Raw genomic sequence first — 16912 nt, 5'->3', positions numbered from 1 at the left:
TAGACTTGCCAGGAAGATACAATTCTAATTTCTATGCACTAATCAGATAGCTTCGAAATATTTAAAGTAAAAATTGATAGAACTATAAGGAGAAATTGAATCTATAATCTTAGTGGGTGGTTTTGCCATCATTGATAGCTCAGTCAAGAAATGAGTGATGTCATGAGTATTTGAACAACATAAGCAGGAAATTTAATCACATATATAAAACGTTGCTTTTAACAGCTGGAGAATGCATATTCTTTTCAAGAACAAAGAAATTTTTATAAAAATTGGCCAGACCTAATGTGAATCTTAACAAATTAAAATAAAAACTGGCATCATACAGATCACACAAACACAACACAATTAGATCACATATTGTTGCAGAGATAATATGAATTTCTGAAAATTAAAAATTTATACTTCTGTTTATCTCATGAGTAAAAGAAGATACTCAGGAAAGAAAATTAGATGATATTTACTTAACAGTTTTAAAATTAGTGATACACAGCTAACATGATACTTGGGGGGGAAATTATAATACCGAATGCTTATATTAATAATTAAATTATTTTTTAATTATTTATTATTATTATTTATGCCTACAGCACCTGGTCTTCCTAGGTGGTCTCCCATCCAAGTACTAACCAGGATCAACCCTGCTTAGCTTCCGAGATCAGCCATCAGGCTTGTTCAGGGTGGCATGGCCATAGACCATGGACTGTGGCTCCACTGGGGCATGAACCCAGAATCTTCTGAGTGTAAAGCAGATGTGCTATACTATGGAACCAGGTCCTTAGTGATTTTTAAAAATGGCTGTAAAATAACCAAGCCACCAACAAAAGTGTTCAGAAAAAAAATAGAATAAACTAAAGTATTAAAAAGATGATAATAAAGGTAAAAACAGAAATTAATAAAACAGAAGGCAAAGCAGTAGTTGAGAATATCAGTTAAATCAAAAATTGTTTCTTTTAACAGGAGTAATAAATTTAGCTACCAAGAAGATTGAAGGGATAAACAAAGAAAAAAGGCACAAATAAAATAATAATAGGAATGGAAACGGGGCATAAATAAGAGGCAGCAGAGATTTCAAAGCTAATGAGGAATATTATGAACAAATTTAGTAACACATTTGAAGCTTAGGTAAAATGCACAAATTCCTAGAAAAATACAAATTACTATAACTGTATAAAAAAGAAAGAGGAAATCCAAACGGTCCTATAAAAAATTAAATCAGTACCCAAACATTTCCCATACAAAGAAAACTGTAAGCTCAAGAGGATTTCCAGGTGAGTTCTACCAGCTGTCTCAGAAACAGGTGATTCCCATCTTACATGAATTATTCAGTGAATAGAAAAAAAAGAACCACTCCCAACTTATTTTATGAGATCAATGTGTGTGTGTGTGTGTGTGTGTGTGTGTGTGTGTGTGTGTGTGTGCGTGTGAATGTTTGTGTTCCTATATGTTCTTCTAAAAATGTTAAGGTTATATGTTTCATTTTTAAGTCTTTGCTCTATCTGGAATTAATGGTTTTATATGTATACATATATACCTATTACATGTGCATGTATGAATATATATTGTCTCAGCACCATTTATTGAACATGTATGTGTATTTGTATGCACATTTGCACGTGCATGTTTGGCCCATGCAAGGTGATATGAATCCAAAGATAAAGAATAATAAATCTTTTCATTACATGGTACCCAGACTAGAGGGGATACAAACATAACATCAATAATAACAGAAGAGGAGCCTTAATCATAATCTTTCTGGAAAGGTTAGAGAAAGGAGTCTTTAATGAGGAAGGAGAGAAGTTTCTTTAAGGGTGAAAAGTTTATCAAATGAAGAAAGTGGAGACAATTAAAAACAGAGGAAGTCTTATTTGTAACAACATGTATTTATAGAGGGGTCGTCCAGGACCTCAGTTGGGATGATGTTTCTCAAGGAGAGAATGTCATTGGGAAAAAGTGATAGAGACATTCATTGGGAATTAAGTTCTCTCCTTTCTCTCTCTCAATCCGCCCCCACCCCAACCCTTCCGTCTAGCGCTAGCTCTAGCTCTACCTCTAGCTCTCCTGGGCCTTGGAAATAATTGGCTCAGCATTGAGAGCAAGGGCAAAAATATTCTTCATGGTCAATAAAGAGTCTTTTCCATAAAAATATGGCAAATATTTCAGATATGTAGGTAACCTACTTTGGCTTGGATCATGTTTAAGCATTTTGTGTCTTGGCCCATTACACACTGCACTGATGTGTGTGCCTGTGTCTGCGTGAGATGGCTATAAATTTAAAAGTTCTTAATTTCACCATCTGAGAGAAACAGTCATTATATTTCTAAATTAGTTCTATTTTGATATCTCAATGGTAAAAAATAAACATTTGTTAATTTAAAATTATTTACCTTTATTTACAGTATTGAGTTAATTTATAACTCTTTTATGAGACTTATTTATGAAATTCAAACCCATGCTCTCCCATTTACTGATAGGCTCAAATGACCTATCAGAAAACAGATTGGTTTCTTGGTAAAATAGTTTTGATAATAATTAAATTTACTATAATAATTAATTTAATTAATTTAATAATTAATTGGCTATACTAAATTAATTATTAATTAATTGACTATTTCAAGCTATGATCAAAAGGAAAATCTATCTGTAACCAAGAAATGCTTCTCTTCTCAGATTATTATTTGCCGTGATATATCAAATGGTCAATATAAACTGAACATCTTTAACATATTTATATTCTGTCACTTGTGTATGTATTATCTGTTACACATCAAAAATAAATGCTTGAAGAAATAAGACATACCATAAAGAGTAACTGTTTACAACTGACCATAGGTGTTAAATTTTTCTTTAACTGGTGATTTTTTTCTTATTAAAACATTCATAAAGCTGGAAAGCTTCAATATTTCCTACAGTCTTAACTCCAATCCATGAGTATGTTGTGGGTATTGGACTAGAATTTGCATTTACACAATTTTGAAAAGGATTTGCTTAGTTGCTTTATTGGGTAAATAGATTGCTGGGACATAAGTTAATATATTTTTAGAAAGCCAATATAAAAGATAATGACACTATTATATTTAGATCAATAATTAATCTGGTTATTATAAATAACTTTCATCAATTCATTAACATGGAAAGCAGAATTTACATCAATTTATTCCTTCACCCAGGCTTTCATTTCTTTCATTTGTTTATTCAGCAGAAATGGGTCAGAAACTTGCCCAGGTACAAATTGAGAATTGTGCCAAATCTTCATTGTTAGCTTAGACTATAACAAACTTTCCTTTTCATAAGTATTTTCACAGCACCTGACTAAATGTTAAGTCAGAATCAGTATTTCCACAATAGACTGAGGCCCTCCTGGGACAGAATTATTTGAGATTCCTGTTAAAATATAGACTTTAGGGCCATCTCTAGCTCTATTAAGCTAGCTCTGTATGTGATCCATAGAAGTTTACAGTTTAATGGCTTCTCCAGATGATTCTTAAAGATCTCACGTTTGAGCCTCATCATTCTAGATATTCTCTAGGCCATCAATTCTGACCCTTTTTGCTGTCTATCTGTTAGAGTGAAATGCTCTTTCTCTCTGACTCCATGTTGTTCAAGCCTATGTTGTTCCCATGGCATTCACGCTATAGCTTCTGTTTAGTCTTGCATATAGACATGCTAACCATTAGAAGAATTCTACTTGTGGCTTTAGTTTTAAAAAACAGCCTCTCCCATTTATCCTTCTCTTGACATAAAAGAAGCCAGAACTCTGTACTTTCTTAAGACAGATTTGAGGAACTACTAGGGCTCCCATCTTCTCAGTCGGCACCTTCCTAATCAATAAACCTTTCCTTACTCCAGACTCTGATGTTTTGAGCTTTGGCCTTTCAAAGCATCGGGCACATGGATTTTGGACTGGTAATATATCTATCACCAAAATTGAACTTCTAGAGATGAAGACTATCATGTCGACAGTGAAAAATACACTAGATGGAATTAACAACAAATTAGACACTTTTTAAAATTAGCGAACTTAAAGATATGCCAATAGTAACTATTTAAAATGAAACATACAGAGAAAAAAGGGATTAAAAAAATCAGTTAAGTGTGGGACAACTTCAAGCAGCATAATATATACATAATTGGAGTTCTCAAAGGAAAGAATACAAAATCAAAAGCATGATCCATAAAAGAACAAGTTGATAAATAGAAAATTACAAACTTCTGCTCTTCAAAAGATCTTGCTAAGAGAATGAAAAAACAAGCCACAGACTGGGAGAAAATATCTGTAAATCATGTTTGATAAAAGACTTGTATCCAGAATATATAAATAACTCTTAATTTAATAATAAGAAAACAAATTAACAGGTGAAAGATTTAAACAGACAAATTCACTTCTCAAGAGATATGCAAAGATATGCAAATGAGCACTTGAAAAAATGCTCAATATCATTAGTCAGTAGGGAAGTGCGACTTAAGACACAATGAGCTACTACTACACATCTTTCAGAATGACTGAAAATAACTACTGACCATACCAAGTGTTGGCAAGGAATGTAGAGGAACTGGAATGTTCATACATTACTGGTGGGAATATAAAATAGTACAACCACTTTGGAATAGTCTGACAGTTTCTTAAAAAGTTAAGCTTACACTGATCATATGATCTAGATCTGTACCCTCGATAAATAAAATCATATCTTCACACAAAAACTTGTACACAAATGTATGTAGCAGCTTCATTTGTAATTGACAAAAAACTGGATGCAACCCAAATGTCTATCAACAGGTGAATAAACAAATGATACTGTATTTATATAATGAATACTACCCAGCAGTAAAAAGGAATGCACTATTGATATATACAACATGTATGATAACTGCATAATTATACTGAGTGAAAGAAGCCAGATCGAAAAGAGGACATTCAGTATAATTCCATTTATATAAAATTCTAGAAAATACAAACTAATCTAAGTGACAGAAAGCAGGTCAGTGATTGCCTGGAGGACCAGGGTAGGGTGAGGAGGAACAGGAGGAAGGGAATACAAAGGGAAACAAGTAAACATTTGGGGGTGATGAACATGTTCATTATCTTGATTCTGGTGATGGCTTCACAGGTGTATACATATGTCAAATCTTATCAAATTATCTACTTTAAATATGTGGAGTTTATTGTATATCAATTATAACTCCATAAAGTTGTAAAAATAATTTAATTGATGGGAAGAAAACAATGATGAATCAGACTGAGCAATTACTATTAATAATCACTGGGACCTGAAACAAAAGGTTAGGACGGAAACACTTCATTAGTCATGCCAGGTGGTGCTCTTTTAGTCTTAACATTATAAGAACTAGTAATAAAAGACTGGAGCTGAAAAACCTTTCTTCTCTATTTGATTCTTCTGCTATCCAAACATTGGGCATCTAGTACTTTGTAATGATAAGAGTTTTAAAGACTTTCCACTTTTGTTACGGTAATAAAATAGATAATCTAGAAGCCTCCCACCTCTCTCAGTCTGGGCAGCTTCCAGTCACAACATGTTATGAAAGAATGTGTAACTGTTTTTGCCTGGGAAGCCCAAGGAAAGTTACAATGCTCTCAAAAGTCTTCACAGCCTTTAAGTCTGTTCAAGCTCTGAAAATAACAGAGATTGTGATAGAGTATTAAAACAAGCTATTTTGCTATTTTACACTTGTCAACACCCATATGTAGTCAAATTATTTACTTCTAATGTCATATACATGCTCTAAGTGTAGTCAGGAAGTTTCTCTTAGTGTGGGCTTCCATTGTTCATGGCTCTCTCTGCCTCCTTAAAGTGACCTCCCATAAAGTCAATTTAAAAAGGACTACATTATCCCCCTACCCACGTATGTTTGCCATCACCTAGATTCTTTGATTGTCAAAATTGAATTACATTTTAACAATGGTTCCTTGTGAAATTCATTCATTCAACACGTTGATGATACACTTACCACGTTTTCACATGTTGAATGAAACATAAAAATCTTCGCCATCATGGATATTGAGAGTAGGGAGGAAACCGAAAATAAGCTAATAAATATAGAATAAAAGAATATTCATAGACTTAGAAGCATTACATTGAATAGGCAGGACTCATTAAGATCAAAGCAGAAAACTACTTTATCCTTTTGGCTTCCTTAAACATATGCAGGAGGTTGCTTTGCCATAGTCCACTGTGCCCCCAAACTTTAGCTTTCCAATGGCCTCCAATACCCCAGGCTTCCAACACTTTCTCCACGCAGACTTTTTCTCCTAGTCTCTTCCACTTCAACCCTTTTATACCATCAAGGTGTTCAAAGAGCTAAAATTTGTGCAACTAGTTTTCTGGCAGACTGCATGAGTGGTCTAGCCCCTTGCTTTAGCGTGAGGGAATTCTTGGCACCTATTGTACTCAGCCTCCATTTCTGGGTCTTCAGCTGAAACTGAGTCAGAAAGCATTCCACTTAATATTTTCTTAGAGAATTTTAGATTGTTGATATTTTATAGCAGAAAAAAAACCCAAGAAGTTCAAGTAATTCAGGTGGAAAACAAGTTTTATCTCTCATTCTAAATTCAGATGGTTGATAGTGACAGCCTGGAATGAGAAAGAGTAATGAGGCTCAGGATCAAGGCAAAGAACATGATGAGAGATCACTGAGGTTGGCCAAGGCTGAGGGACAGGGCAATGATAGCTCTCTGCTCCATGTCTGCCATAATCCAGTCATTTCTGGTATGAGGAGTGAGTAAACAGAGAACAATTAGAGGTTTCTGCTACACATTCTGTGGCTTGCTATTACCTATAAAATAAAGCTAAACTTTTAAACTGATCATCAAAACACTGAGATTTGGCTCCAACGATATATATGTCAAGCCTTATCTTTTGCTACTTCCCTGGCCTCTATATAATTTGAGATCTGCAACAATGGACCACTTGTTTTTCCTTAAACCGACAATGAATTTCTATGGTTCTATGAGTTTGTTTATTTAAAGCTACTCCCTCTATTTAGAATGGTCTGCTCCTAATTTCCCCCTATTAAAATACCAGCTCCTCCATGAACCCATCCCTAAGCCCCCAGTTCCCTCTGTTCTCCCACAGCACTTGATCATGTCTCTACTACAGCACTAATGCATCATGCCAGGAACTACAGAGACGTTTCTGTGTTTGTAACCCCCTCTACGGCAGAGTCTGCTGCGTCTCTTCCCATATTTCTTCGCTTCCTTGTTAATGGCAAAATCCCCAATCTTTAGCTGAGTGCATAAGTACTAGAACAAAGACAAAATATTCAGGCCTCTCTTTTAGCTAGATTTGTGGCCACATGAATACACCCTGCCCCTGTGCTATAAGCAGAAGTTTCAGTGGCAACCTCTAGGGAATATCCTTAAAGGGAAGGCCTGTGTTCCTTTTCTTCCCTTCATTTTCACTCTCTCTGGAATGTAGTTAGAACAGTGGAGAATTAAGCAGACATATTAGACCATGAGAAAGAAACGATGTGTTGAAGAAAGTGGAATAACTTGATAGAACGAGTCATCAGACAAGTCCGAGTATGGACTGATTACCTCCTGACTTTATTTACCTAAGAGAAAATAAACTTCCCTCCTGCTTAAACCATTACTCTGGGGGTTCTGTCTCTCACTGCCAAATTACAACTGTAGGTTACACCCTTCCTTCTTTCCCACTGCACCCCACTCCACACACTAGGCCATAGCTCTTCGAAACAGTGAATACCAGCAGGCATGGCAAACTCGAAAATCTACAACAACGAGGCAGATGGCATTCGTGTGTGGATGGTTTGGGCCTTGGAATGACCATGGAGCAAGAGTTTTGTGGCAAAAGGAAAGTAGTACAAACTAAACACAATGTTTAGTTTGATGTTTTGCACATGTTCAAAGAATTAGTGAAGCTTTTCCAGGAAGATTTTTTTTCCCGTTCGACTTAATAAAATTTCTCCCCTTTTGAACATCTATAGCACTATATTTCAACAGTATTTTAACCTCTCCCTACCCTTTATTATGATGACTTAAGAGCTCACCTCATACTCCTATTTTTTTAACTCCTTGAGGTCAGGGGCCATATTTCATTGATCTTTGTGTCCTCCAGGGCACCTCAGGTGCTCATAGACATTGCTGGATTGCTTCTGCACTAATAGAAGTAAGGAATGGCTCAAAAAACACGCTCAAAAAACACACTCAAAAAATGACTTTGAATCCATATTCATTTTTTAGTCTAGCTCAGAGTCGAGTCTAATCACTCTAGGTGGTACTGCTTTCTCTAATTTGCTCCCAGTTGCTGATAAACATCAAGCACGTGGACAATCATCTTGGGATACAGTTGCTGCAGCTAGCAAGGCTGAGGCTTAGCGCTGACAAGGGTTAGCCCACTCAGGAGGGGCTTCGGTGCCAGCTTTATCCTGGAGAAACCCTGCTTATTTCCTCTAGTCGTTAAACAAAGTAAAAACCCACCTGCTCAGCCTGAGCAACTGTTTGCAATCAATAATTAAGTAACTTTAAGGTCCCGATCTATACAAACTTATCAATATTTTCACTGAAAAGGAATCAATATAGACAGAGGGAAGCATCTAAGTAAACCCTTTTAATGGCTGTGTTTTGGCTGTGAGAAGTAAATGAATTGATTAAACGAGTGGCCGATATTGGCCTGCCAATGCAATTCTTTTTTTTTTTCACTTTCATAAACATTCCAAACAAACCAGTGTAACACTCTCCCTTGGTGTTATGTTACAAGTTTTGTTCTTAATGTTCTACTCAAGAGGGGGCATTTGCTTATATTAAATGTAAGAGAGTTTCTGAGTTAATAATTATTAATAACTAAGGTTAGTGTTAGTGCTTTGTAGAAATTGTGCTAGTATTTTACAGTATTGTGTTAGTGCTTTACAGAAATCATTTAATATTAACAAAATCCTATGAGATGCATATAATTTTTATTTCCCATTTTACAGATGATGGCCCAAAGGCTTTAGAAAAATGAAATACTTGTCCTCAAATTGTAATAGCCGATAAGAGTTAGAACTGGTACTCTCACCTTGTTTGAGTAACCCCTGCTCTATTCAGCCTCCTGTCCCATGACTTGCATGCTAATATCATCCAATCTGCCCCTCTCGGCATCGCAGGTCCTGCTGCTAACGCTCGACTCTGACACAGAGAACGATGATAGAGTTTGGGCTCATGGTGAGTACCTCCATCATGTAAAATGAACAATCCCTATAGACTCCATTCACTTCTTTCATTTTGGCCAGTTGTTGCCACCACTCAGAACATTCCCAGGGATTTATCCTCGCAATCCACAGAAGCCACTAGCTCTATAAACTCAACAAGTTTGGGTTAAAATACCAGCTCCATGACTTACTGGTTGTATAATCTAAGGCTTTACACTCTCTGAGCCTCAGTGTACGTGTTTTCATATTAGGGATAATAATAGGTGTGTTGTGAGAATTAATAAGATTATTCATGTGAAGCATGGTATGGCACATACTAGTTATTATTATCTTTTGAGAGCATATTTTATTCTTCAATTACTTAGAAACGAATCTGATGAAGAAGATGATGCAGTTTAGGGTGCAGTCAAAAACTAAATGTGGCTCTAAAATACTCCTAGGGGTGTACTTGACTGCCTTGCCCACTGGCTGTGAAGATTCCAGAATGAGTTTCCAGACAATACAAAGCATTGCCACATCTTCAGCATATGTGTGCAGCCTCCCAAGGTGACCACTTCAAAGGCAAATGCATATTTGAATACGTAATTTCTGGGAGTTGTTTTTTTTAAAAAAAATCACATCTCCTAAACAATAAAACAGATGAACATCACAGATGTAATGAGTGAGAGAAGCCAGAAAAACAAGAGTATATAGTGTATGACTCTATTTACATGAAGTTTAACAACAGGTCAAAATAATCTATGGAGATAGAAGTCAATATAGTGGTTACCTCTGGGAAAGTGGTACTGAATGAGCGAGTAGGCGGGAACCACCTCGGGCGCTTGAAGCATATTCTATATCTTCAGTTGGGTGGGAGTCATTAGCATGTACACACATGGGAAATTTCATCGAGGGGAACCTTTAAGATTAGGTACTTGTGCCTCAGTAAAAAAAAAAATATTTTAATGTCACACTATGTGTTTTTCATCCTACTGAGCAGCTTTCCCTCGGTCTCCCTACTCCCCCTTCACTCCTGACATTGAGCTGGGCTCCTTCCCAGGCACCAATGACAGAGGCCAATGGAAAATACTCAATTGGAGATGAAAAACTGACAGTGGGCCCTGCAATAGAAGACATTTAACCCAGTCTGTTGATTTCTAAAACAGTGCCAACTCTCACATTCAGAATTTGTTGGTAGATTAGATTTCATATTTGGAAAACAGATATGAAAATTCTTTATCAAACTCCAAATTTTGAGATCTTCAGATGCAATATGCATGTGTGCATGTGTGCGCCTTTCTGTGCACACAGATACACAAACCATCCTTCTTTTGTTCTTTGGAGAAAGCTTTTCCTAAATGTGCATGTTACCAGCATTTATTAATTAGTCTATACCCATGAAAGAATGAGTCCGCATCTTTAAAATCTAATCAACAAAAAAATCAGAGACCACACACTCGGAAGGGACTTTAGCAGTAGACGCTGTTCATTTTCCCACCAATTTCCTTACAGTGGTAACCTTGACTGAGGGTCGTGATATTCCAATGAAGCTTAATTAAGATATCCGGAGAGTTTCTGTGTTGTTGGCCACTGGGTCATCTGAGGATGAGAGGCTGAAGCGTGGGTATGAACCAAGAAAAAAGAAGAGCCGCCAAATAGCTTTTATGTGTAATCAATACAGAACAATTCAACAGCAATGAGAACTGCTACGTCTTCCCTTGGGCTCTCCGCCTTGTCTTCTAAAGTAAGTCACATTACGTTTGGAGCAATTCAGCGCTTGGATTGTTGGAAATAGGCATGTCAGAGAAATGCAAAAGTTGCACTGGCATTTTAGGTCCGCTCTGCCCTTCAGCGGCAATGGAAATCTTACCTCCCATTACATCTGCCCGGGTCACCAAGGACCCTTCAGCCGCCCTAAGCTGTTGGGAGCCACTGTACACACTTTCTTTCTTTGTAAATATTTTTTTCAAAGGTTTACTTTTTTGAAAGAATAAATACACATTCTCATCTGTAAAGGTTGAAACTCCCCCTTTTCCATCTCTCTCTGTCCTTCTTGGAATTGCCTCTCCCCTGTGGAGCACAGCTGAGAAGTGTTCACTTACGCTCTGCAGAAAAAGATTTCCATGTGACAGAATGGAAAAATCTCCAACTACAAAAGTGACCTGAAAATTGCACAAAGCACTTACTAGCTGCTGATGGGTCTCAGTCATGAATAATTATTGATCTGTGGGGTCTGAAAGTTGGGTAATTAATTCTTAGAAGAGTGCAAAAGACACATTTTAGAAGAAAGTAAATTATTTCTGTCTCCAATCTATTCTGTCACATTGTAAGTACTTGCTACTGTATGTTTCTTTTAAAGAGAAAACAACCTAGTTAATATTTATATAGCAAAAGATAATCATTAATAGTGTGTATCAGCTTTAAGCAAATCTCATATTTTGTCCTGAACAAAGCCAGCTAGAGCAGTCATTAGAAAAATATAAAGTTAGCTAAATATTTACAGAGAGGTATCAGAGTTGAAATGTATATTAGAGAAGCCCTGTTCCAAAAAAAAATTACATGTGAAATATTTGCCTGGAACATTTCATCACCGCCCAAAAATGTTAAATGCAATATTCAGTGCCCCAAAGCCTTGAAAACATATCAGCTATTGCTTCTGTATTTGGTGATATGAATAGAAAAAGAAAAAAATCCAAGCAATTATATAGCATATAAAAAGAAGGAAAACCAGCATTTCCTGGTACCTGCTAATGCTAGGCATCATGCTAGGATAAGAGTCACATCAACCTTTTTAAGATGTTCTAAAGATTAAATTAAATGGACACAAAGATCAAAACACAATGCCTGGCACTTAGCAGAAATTTAATAAATTGTAGCTATTTATATCAGGTTATATATATATATGTATGTGTGTGTATAAGTATATAATATACACACATGTACGTATATAAGTATATATACATGTACGTGCATGTGTGTATATATACATATACATATATGTGTGTCTTTATATATGTACACATATATATGTATATACACACTCACACATTTTTTAAGGCTACAACAATCTTGCTACTTAAGGTTGACACATTTTCCCATTTCCTTGGCTAAAATAGCAATTAGTAAAAAATTCAAGCATTACAGGAAGATAAAAGGGTAAAAGCAAATGTTCCCAAATCCAGGCACCATCAACATTTTGTCGAAAATTCTTTCACACCCTTCTCTTTCCATACACACCCTAGCATACACACACATAAGTGGTATCATACTGCTTGTGCATTTTGCAATCTGCTTCTTGAATTCAACAACGTGGTGCCTGCAAAGAGATAGTATTATTTCCATTTGGGGGAGTTGAGAAACCCAGAGCTCAGAGAGGTTGCCCAAGGTCAGTCATTTTGCTACTAAGGGAGCAGAGCTAAAATTTGAAACGTAGTCTATCTAATCCAAACACATGCTCTTTCAGCACAAAGAAACCCAGAGTTACCCCTAGTAATTGCAAATTTCCCTTAAGAAAAATTCAATTGTACACAAATTTACTTCTATAAACCTTTTTCGCCACTTGGTTCCAGCACACATGAATGGCAAGCCAGTCCTTTTGGGAGTAATTTTAAAAAGAGAGAACTGAGGCTTGGGAATAGAAAGGGAGGTAGAACAGATGGCAGCGAAAAAGGAGAAGATTTTGCACTGCAGCCTTGGGAAAGATAAGGGAAGATGAAGGGAAATCGTTCCAGCCTTAAAACTGCGCCTCTCTCTCTGGAGGGAGGAGGAAGGACTGGCAGCTCTGAGCCTAGGAAAGAAGTTAACATGAGCAGACCTAAGCAATCGAATCCCAAAGCCTTTCAGAAAGAAGTGCACCAAAGACCTCTTCAGCAGAGAACAGTTGAAGCCCTCCGATGCCTTCGGCAGCTGAGTCCCTCTGACTCCACTGCATGGACTGGAGGTGACATCCAGTTTTGTAGAACTCCCAGCTACAAATGAGAAAGGCATGGAACATTTGGCTGGAGGATGAGAAACACATAAAAAAGCTTGTTAGCATGCATATTACCTTTAACAAAGCAAAATGAGTTGATAGCCTTTCTATTGAGATAGTGGGGAAGAAAGATTCTGAAAAGTTTTAGTTAAGCTAAATATAGTAAAGACAAATAAATGTACCATGTATTACTGATAGTTTAGGGGGGAATCATTGATTGACTATATTTAGATTTTTTTTATGGTTTAATTTTTTTTTAATACAAAGGCATTCCTAAGAGCTTTCACACAAACATTTCTGACCTTTGTTTTAATGATTCTGTATTCTCCTTGAAGGTCTTCATTTCCTCAAAAATGAATTTCTTTACCACAGGGGTTTTCCAAATCTGAAGGCCTACAGTTGAGGAGGTTCTACTAAGTAGGAAAATATTGTTCATCCCGACTCTACTCATTTGGAATTTGTAATAATTACATGAGTTGTTTGAAATATACTCTTGTACTAACCAAGAAATAATAAATTTAGATGAAAAATAAGCCTGGAGAAGGCACAATTCTGTTTCTTCATAGGCAATCAATAAGTATTTATTGAATGAACATTGTCGCTTAAGCTATATTTTTCTTAGAGTCTTTGGCACTGACTACTGCTAATTTAGAATGAGCTTCTGCTGTATGTTAGAATGAGTTGGATCAGAGCTCTCTACCTGGTGACCCTGGACATTAGCTTGAAGAATTGGTTTCATAGGTGCGGGTACTGTGCAGTTGCATTGTGTTTAATTTGATGCTCTACTGTCACTGTTGAAATTCTTAATAATTTTATCTTTGATCCTGTGTTTTATAAGTCAAGGCCAATGAAACAATGGAGCATGCACAAGAGTGGAGGAGCTATGTGTAATATGCGTGTTTTCATTCCCATGTCACTCTATTTGCATATGGCATACATGATGCCCCCATGCACACAAAATTCCAGGGGGTCCATGACGTGTGGGAGGTCAGCAAGAGTCAAAGCGAGCACAAAGCAAGCGTGTTTTCTATCTGTGACTAAGTTGTTTCAAATGCAGAAAGAGGCAATGGCATTTCAAGAAACACAAATGACCAAGAAACCCTATCATATTCTTTCTTATTTCCCTGTATTAGCCAACCACTTATGCTGAAAATGATGGCATAGAAGGAAAGGGAAAGATGGCAACTGATAATTCCTTTTCTTTTCAGTTTTTCTTTACTTATCAGTAAGCCAAAGGTATAATGTGCGCATATTTTGTTAAAGTTTAAATTTTTTCAGAAGTGAAAAAAAGTTAATTTTGTGCAGGGTTTCTACTGTTCTTGCAAGAACAAAATATGTATGCATGTATGAGCTATGAAATACAAATTGAGTGATTTCGCTGATTCTGCAAACACGTTAAATGCTCTTAAATTTGCATTTTAAAAGGATTTTGTACAATATAATGATGAACCATATAGTTCATGCTAATACTTTTAATTTTGTTTTTACTTAGAATAATATTAAATAGCAAAAAAGAAAAAGAAAAAAAAAACACGACAAACCAAAAAAGACTGCACAGGAAGGAAAAAACTTTATATTTTAGTATCTTTAATAGCATTTTCCTCTCCTGTTTGAACAGGGACCCCATATTTTAATTTTACACTGGGCCCCAGTGTTTATGTAGCCAACTTTTACTGTATTCATCTGAGAGTAGAAACAGTTGTCAACTTTTCACTGACTCGTTGTTCCATTTATTTAACAAGTGTTCAGAATTGACTACGTATGAGGAATGTGCTAGGGGCTGGGAATATAATAAAGAACAAAATAGGCATGGTCTCTACCCTGTTGGACATCACAGTATATTTTTCTTACTTGAAATATACCTATGCTTTATGTTTTAGTGTCCTCTGATTCAGATGGCATTTTTCCTGTTGTGTCAGAATTAGTGCAGTTTAGTTGCCTGTTAATTTTGGTGAGGAAGCCTTTTTACTTGTATGTCTCAACTCCTTGAAAAGTGATTTTATCACTCACGGTAAATCAGCAACCAGTAGGAGTTAGGGATCTGGGATGAGAATCTAGTGAGGAAGTAAAGGGTGGTTGACCAAGTGTCTGGGTTTCATCATAACCCTTACCTCTGGCTAAATCTGTGTCTTCTCTGCACCTGTTCCGATGGTCTCACCTAAAAAACGGGAATGTGCTCATCCCATCCCCATTGAGTTTAAAGTGGAATAACCATTAAAGAGCTGTACAACTTCAGAAGCCTTCTTAGCAGGAGAGTCTAAATATGCTTTCCAGGAATCACTGTTTGCTGTGTCGCACAAAGATACCAAGAGTTGACTTTCAAAGAGAGTGCAGCGTGGTTCACAGACTGGAAGATGTGGGAGGCTGGTGGAGGAAGGCAGAGAAGCCTAGAGAGGGCAGGTGTCCAGCACCACTCTGGGGAGCGTCTCTCTGGGGCCAATTCTGTCTGTTCTTCTGCAGCTCAGGGCCTTTCCTGAGAGAGTACAGTAGGACCAGTAGGCACCTCTCAAGTCCAAACTGCACTACATGGTTACAAAGTCCAGTCACACATGGTAACTCTTAATAAGGTTAACCAAAGTGTGTCTGGTCACTGGTCACAGACCTTAGAAACCATTGCCAAGCTTTCTACCCTTAATACAGATGGGGTTCTTGAGGAGGGACAAATATGCCATCATGAGGGAGGGTTGTAAACACAGAGTGTCCATCCTCAACCATAGGGAAAATGGGACTGCAGGAAATAGTGTTCCAGCATCAAAACGAGAAGCAAAAATTCAAGGACCCAGACCTCGATTCCCCATTAATTAGCCTATGTGCCCTCAGCAAGTCTCTTACCTTTCTAGGTCTCAGTTTCTCTACCTATTAAATGAGGATCAAATATGACTATTTCATATATCAACTAAATCACAAACATAATTAAAAAAAATTTTTTTTTTGTCTACTGTCATCTCCAATCAATTCTTTCCAAAAACATGTCACTCTTCAGAATCAGGGACTGTGTCTCTTTTGTCCTCGACTCTCCACTGAATGCTGTGGCACCTAGCACACAGTAGGTGCTCAAGAAAATTTTGTTAGGACATGGTTCCATTCTGTAGCGGTTAGCACGTCTGCTTTACACGCAGAAGGTCCTGGGTTCACACCCCAGTGGAGCTACGGTTCATGGTCTGCGTCCATACCACCCTGAACACGCCCAATGTCTGATCTCGGAAGCTAAGCAGGGTTGGGCCTGGTTAGTACTTGGATGGGAGACCACTTAGAAAGACCAGGTGCAGTAGGCATAAATAATAATAAATAATAAAAAAAGGAAAATTTTATTAGATGAATGTTTTTTGAACAATCTCTGTGAATGGATGTTGCTTCCTATTATCTCTTCGCAGAGAAAGAGGCAGAAATCCGTGGTCACATAATAAGAGGGGAAAAAGCATTCTAATAGTTGATGACACAGAATACATTAAAGCAGTGCTCAGTCACCATACATTAAGTCTTTTTAATGTAGCTTTTAAACAGCTTTTCTTATTAGCCAAATGAAATACAGTAATCCTTTAACTCTCCTGTGTCAGATTATCAGCTATTTCAAGTAAGTGTTAACATTTCTGTCACTGGCAAAAGTGAATTATATTTTCCTTCCCAAGCTTGCATCAACATGCCCAACAAGCGGGCTGCACACGCCTCTCTAATGGGACAGTGTGAGGTGCTGCTGCTTGGTGATTATGAAGCAGCTCGACATCTGGGGAAGGGAGTATGTCAGCCCCAACTGACAGTCCGAGCAGGGCCAAGCAGCCTTTGAAGAATGAGTGAATG

The 16912-nt window shown here is 37.0% G+C and overlaps 2 pseudogenes; one reads left to right on the top strand and one right to left on the bottom strand.

Moving 5' to 3' along the window:
• Window positions 1–581: 581 nt before the first annotated feature.
• On the bottom strand, window positions 582–697 carry LOC111736838 (annotated as a pseudogene).
• A 15576-nt stretch (window positions 698–16273) lies between these two features.
• On the top strand, window positions 16274–16389 carry LOC111736834 (annotated as a pseudogene).
• Window positions 16390–16912: the final 523 nt, after the last annotated feature.

This window comes from Pteropus vampyrus, unplaced genomic scaffold, assembly GCF_000151845.1.
Source record: "Pteropus vampyrus isolate Shadow unplaced genomic scaffold, Pvam_2.0 Scaffold22, whole genome shotgun sequence".
In the NCBI taxonomy this organism is placed as follows: domain Eukaryota; kingdom Metazoa; phylum Chordata; class Mammalia; order Chiroptera; family Pteropodidae; genus Pteropus; species Pteropus vampyrus.
Note: the sequence above shows the minus strand (reverse complement) of the source record. Positions and strands in the feature narration are given on the sequence as shown.